The following is a 6,793-nucleotide window of genomic DNA, read 5'->3' on the forward strand; positions in this document are numbered from 1 at the left end:
TACATTCACCTTTAACACCTTTCAAAATAATTGTTTAACATATCGAAATTTTAGTTGCGCTTTTCTATGTTTAACATTTCTGCGTATTTTTTGTGTTTTAACAATGAAATTTGCTTTAATTTGCACTGCAGTCAAAAACCGTTTCCAAGACGTTATTCCCCACATTTTTATGCATTACATTCACCTTTAACACCTTTCAAAATAATTGTTCAACATATCGAAATTTTAGTTGCGCTTTTCTATGTTTAACATTTCTACGTATTTTTTGTGTTTTAACAATGAAATTTGCTTTAATTTGCACTGCAGTCAAAAACCCTTGTCAGTACGTTATTCTCCACATTTTTGTGTACTATAATTAACTTTAACATCTTTGAAAGTAATTGCTAAACAGACCGAAATTTTAGTTGCGCTTTTCAATATTTAACATTTCTACATATTTTTCGCCTTTTAACAATCTTTTGCTTTAATGTAATCTGCAGCAAAAACTGTTTTCAGGACATTATTCGCATATTTTTGTGTATTACATTCAGTTTTTACATCTTTTAAAGTAATTGTTTAACAGGTCGAAAACCGAACTCATTTTACTGAAACCTTACATTGACTCCTTTGGTACATTTATATTTTTTGATATCGTTTTATTTGCAGAGCAAACGTTTTTTTTGCTTTTTCAAGACGATGTATACCTGTGTGTGTTTTTCCATGACTTTGGTAAAAGCGAATTCGTCATTATCAAAAAGGTTTGCTTCGTCACGATTGAAAGAACGAGATAGATGAGAGTGAGAAAGAGATGGAAATTGAAAAATTCCTGTAATAGAAAAATAATTCCTTGTTCAGGTCCGATCTAACACGAACAATAGAAATTATTATTACAATTTATTGTTATTATTAATTCGACGCCATATTAATGGGTAGTACCGAGTTAATTAATTAATTGAATTATCGCGTTAGTTTTCGTAGATTAGTAAAGAAAACTTATCAGATATCGTGTTGTGGAATCAATGTGAATTTGAACAGTGATTGGAACGAAAGTTGTACTTAGGATTAGGATTACGTGTGGAATGGAGTATAAATGGTGAGTTATTGAAATAAGAGTTATCATCCGTTTTGATCATTACCTTGCATGATCGTCATCGTTAAATTTAGTGTTTGTTATGTTTTAAATAATAAGGGTGCTTCTTAATTATTACATTAGGAATGGCTCAATTTGTTAACAAAGACTGAATCTAAACGCGCAAGTACTAGTTGTTGTTTGATTACAATTGTGAACACTGAATTACACAATGGTTTTANTTGTACTCCGAATACTTGCTCTCTTTAACAGTTTTGTAGTCGAGAGAACGAGACGTTTCCCTGGTTTGATTATAAATAACAATTAAAAATTTATTTTTAAAATTAATGCGTAATCTTTATATAATTGATATTTTTTAAACTTGTACGATATTAAAAAGAGAAAGCAATAATTTGCATATCTGTTATATATGAAGGGTCTAATTTCGGAAATTAATGAACTAATGTTGAAAGCTCTTACCATTATCGAGGTAGCTGCAGCTTATTATTCAAATCTCTTAATTTAATAAAGCCCTTTTTGATGTTATGAATAATGTTAGCTCTTTTTCGAGCGTAATTATCTGTCTTTTGTTATCCGAATACTTGCTCTCTTTAACAATCGTATACTTTTTATGCATTACATTCACCTTTAACATCTTTCAAAATAATTGTTTAACAGGTCGAAATTTTAGTTGCGCTTTTCTATGTTTAACATTTCTACGTATTTTTCGCGTTTTAACAATGAAATTTGCTTTAATGTAAATCCACAGCATAAACAGTTCCCAGGACGTTATTCCCCAAATTTTTATGTATTACATTCAGTTTTTACATCTTTTAAAGTAATTGTTTAACAGGTCGAAAACCGAACTCATTTTACTGAAACCTTACATTGACTCCTTTGGTACATTTATATTTTTTGATATCGTTTTATTTGCAGAGCAAACGTTTTTTTTGCTTTTTCAAGACGATGTATACCTGTGTGTGTTTTTCCATGACTTTGGTAAAAGCGAATTCGTCATTATCAAAAAGGTTTGCTTCGTCACGATTGAAAGAACGAGATAGATGAGAGTGAGAAAGAGATGGAAATTGAAAAATTCCTGTAATAGAAAAATAATTCCTTGTTCAGGTCCGATCTAACACGAACAATAGAAATTATTATTACAATTTATTGTTATTATTAATTCGACGCCATATTAATGGGTAGTACCGAGTTAATTAATTAATTGAATTATCGCGTTAGTTTTCGTAGATTAGTAAAGAAAACTTATCAGATATCGTGTTGTGGAATCAATGTGAATTTGAACAGTGATTGGAACGAAAGTTGTACTTAGGATTAGGATTACGTGTGGAATGGAGTATAAATGGTGAGTTATTGAAATAAGAGTTNGTCAATTCGAGGATCGCCTTTACAAGGACACTTCGTGGAATGGTAGATATTTATTAATTTCTTTATTAACTGATTGTTTTTAACCCTATTTTAGTTACCATTTATTTTACGTCTACTTTCACAACTTCCTTTGGAACTTGTTTTATTTTATTTATTTCAACCTTTTTTCGAATTAGGTTTATTTTTAGACCCTTATGTTGAAGACTTGTCAAATTTAATATTCTTTCAGGAACATCTTTTAGTTTAGTCACCAAACAAGGATTAGATCACCAATCGGCCAATTCAAGGATCGCATTTACAAGGACACTTCGTGGAAGGGTAGATATTTATTAATTTCTTTATTAACAGATTATTTTTAACCCTCTTTTAGTCTCCATTTATTTTAATTGTACTTTCACAACATTTTAGTACCTTCTTTTTACTTATTTTGTCCTGTTTTTTTTTATTTTCTCAGTTTTAGTTTAAAAGGATTTCTTGAATCTTGTTCTAGGAGATGTGTTAATTTCTCTATTTAATAATGTCTTGGGGCTGATTTCGGAAATTAACGAATCAACGTTGATAGCTGATTCATTGTTTTAAAGCTATACGATTATTGCAGTGGTTGTGCTCTACTTTTAATATTTTTTAAATAGAAAAAGGATCCTTTTGTCGTTAAGATGAGTGTACTTAATTTCGAGCGTGATCGTCTGTCATTTATTATCCGAATACTTGCTCTCTTTAACAATCGTATTCTTGAACGATCGACCGAGAGAATGGAGACATTTTCCTGGTTTTATTATAAATAACAATTAAAACCTTGTTTTGAATATTAATGCGTGATGTGTCTATAAATTAAACTTATTTTGACTTGTATTACAAGCAGAATGTGTTAGCTTCACCATTCTCTAATATGTGGGGTCTAACTTCGGAAATTAACCACACAGGGTTAAAAGCTCTTTCATTGTTTTAAAGCTATACAATTATCGATGTGAATGTAGATTATTGTGAATATTAATTAATAAATAAGGCTCTTTATGTCTATATGAATAGTACAACTCATTTTAGCACCATTTGAATATTTTACTGTCCGAAAATTTCCTCTATACAATAGTTATAAACAGCAACTAAAAATTTTCCTTGAAGATTAACAATTTTTGTATAAAATAGACTTTATTAGCTTTGTATTACAAGAAGAATGCCTTAGTTTCTCTATTTAATAGTACGTAGAGGATTATTTCCAAAATTAACGAACTGAAGTTGAAAGGTCTTTCATTGCTTGAAGGATATACCATCATCGAGGTTGTTGCAGCTTACTTTTCAAATTTCTCAACTATTACATATTGTTTTTTGTAGTTATGAATATTGTTAGCTCTCTTTCGGGCATATTCATCTGTCTTTTACTCTCCTAATAACAGTCAACTTTTGACTTTGACTATTTTTAGACCTTGTGTTAAAGATTTTGATAAAATTTGATTTTCTTTCAGGTACAATTTCGAGTTGTGTCACCAAACAAGGACCACTTCAGTAATCGTCCAATTCAAAGATGGCCCTTGCAGAGACACTCCCGGGAATGGTAGATATTTATTAGTTTCTTTATTAACAGATTCTTTATAACCCTCCTTTTGTTTGTATTTATTTTAATTCTACTTTAACAACTTTTTTGTATCTTGTTTTGACTTATTTTTCCTTTTTCCTTTTTATTTTCTCAGTTTTAGTTCAAAACGATTACGTGAAGCATGTTCTCTTTTTATTTACTTTAAATTTTTCCCTTGGAACTTGTTTTATTTTATTTATTTCAACTTTTTTCGAATTAGGTTTATTTTTAGATCCTTATGTTGAAGACTTTTGCCAAATTTAATATTCTTTCAGGAACATCTTTCAGTTTAGTCACCAAACAAGGATTACATCAGCAATCGGCCAATTCGACGATCGCCTTTACAAGGACACTTCGTGGAATGGTAGATAATTGTTTATTTCTTTATTAACAGATTATTTTTAATCCTATTTTAGTCTCCATTTATTTTAATTGTACTTTCACAAATTTTGAATATTTTATTTATACTTATTAGTTTGTCCTTTTTCTCTTTTATTTTCTCAGTTTCAGTTNTACTTGCTCTCTTTAACAATCGTATACTTGAACTGTCGAGCGAGAGAACGAGACATTTCCCTGGCTTTATTATAAATAGCAATTAAAAACATACTTTGAATATTAATGCGTAATCTTTGTTAAAATTGAACTTTTTTGAACTTGTATGAGAAGGACAATGTGTTAGCTTCACCATTCTGTAATCTGTGGTCTGTAATCCCAGGGTTAAAAGCTCTTTCATTGTTTTAAAGCTTAACTATTATAGAGGTGATTGTGGCCTATTTTGAATACTTTTAAATATGATAATTTTTTTTTGTGAACAGTGTAACTCAAATCAAGGGTAATTCGTTTCTTATTTTCTCCTAATACTTACTCTTTCAATAGTCCTAAACAGCAGTTAAAAATATGTCTTGAAGATTAATGCACTTTTCTATGAAATAAATTTTTTTGAACTTGTATTATAAGGAGAAAGAAATTAAGAAATTAATGTTGAAAGCATTTTCATTATTTTGAATAAACTCTGTTAACGTTGCATTAGTAAAAGATGTGTTAGTTTCTCTATTTAATAGTGTCTTGAGACTGATTTCAGAAATTAACAAATCAAAGTTGAACGTCGATTCATTGTTTTAAAGCTTTACGTTTATTGTAGTGGTTCAGCTTTACTTTTAGTATTTTTTAAACAAAACAGGAATCCTTTTGTCTTTAAGATTAGTGTACCTAATTTCGAGCGTGATCGTCTGTCATTTATTATCCGAATACTTGCTCTCTTTAACACTCGTATGCTGAACGATTGACCGAGAGAAGATAAAAGTTCCCTGGATTTGTTATAAATTGCAAATAAAGCTTCGTTTTGAATATTGATGCGTGATATTTGTATGAATTAAACTTATTTGAATTTGTATTACAAGGAGAATGTGTTAGTGTCATAGTTTAGTAGTACGTGGGGGCTGATTTCCGAAAGTAACGAATTAATGTCGAAGGCTCTTCATTATTTTAAACCTATACGATTATCGAGGTGGTTGTAATTTCGGAAACTAACTACCCAAACTTGAAAACCCCTTTCACTGTTTTAAATAAGCTATTCAATTATTGAAGTTGTATTAGATTATTTTCAAATTTTTTAAGCGAGTTATGCCCTTTTTGTCGATATCAATAGTCTATCTCAAATCAAGTGCAGTTTGTCTTTTATATTCCCGGAATATATTCACCCTGCGATAGTCATAACCTCAGGTGAAAAGTAGTCTTTTAAATTATAGCCTTTTTGTATGAAATAAACTTTATTGACCTTGTATTACTAGGAGATGTGCTACTACTATTTAATATTAAATAATATTATTAGGCGGCTGATTTCCGTAATTAACAAATTAATGTTGAAAGCATTTTCATTATTTTAAATAAACTATTAACGTTATGTTAGCAGGAGATGTGTTAGTTTCTCTATTTAATAGTGTCTTGGGGCTGATTTCGGAAATTAACGAATCAACGTTGATAGCTGATTCATTGTTTTAAAGCTATACGATTATTGCAGTGGTTGTGCTCTACTTTTAATATTTTTTAAATAGAAAAAGGATCCTTTTGTCGTTAAGATGAGTGTACTTAATTTCGAGCGTGATCGTCTGTCATTTATTATCCGAATACTTGCTCTCTTTAACAGTCGTATGCTGAACGATCGACCGAGAGAAGACAGTTCCCTGGATTTGCTATAAAGTGCAAATAAAGCTTTGTTTTCAATATTAATGCGTGGCCATTGTATAAATTAAACTTTTTTGAATTTGAAGAATGCGGTAGTTTCTCTATTTAGTAGTACGTGGGGGCTGATGTCCGAAATTAACAAAATACTGATGTATTTATACTTTTTATACTTTTGGGTATTACATGCATCTTTAACATCTTTCAAAATAATTGTTTAACAGGTCGAAATTTTATTTGCGCTTTTCTATGTTTAACATTTCTACGTATTTTTTGCGTTTTAACAATGAAATTTGCTTTAATTTGCACTGCAGTCAAAAACCGTTTCCAGGACGTTATTCCCCACTTTATTATCTATCACATTCACCTTTAACATCTTTCAAAATAATTGTTTAACAGTTCGAAATCTTAGTTGCGCTTTTCTAGGTTTAACATTTCTACGTATTTTAAGCGTTTTAACAATGAAATTTGCTTTAATTTGCACTGCAGTCAAAAACCGTTTCCAGGACGTTATTCCCCACTTTATTATGTATCACATTCACCTTTAACATCTTTCAAAATAATTGTTTAACAGTTCGAAATCTTAGTTGCGCTTTTCTAGGTTT

This window comes from Agrilus planipennis, unplaced genomic scaffold, assembly GCF_000699045.2.
Source record: "Agrilus planipennis isolate EAB-ADULT unplaced genomic scaffold, Apla_2.0 scaffold20, whole genome shotgun sequence".
Lineage (NCBI taxonomy): Eukaryota > Metazoa > Arthropoda > Insecta > Coleoptera > Buprestidae > Agrilus > Agrilus planipennis.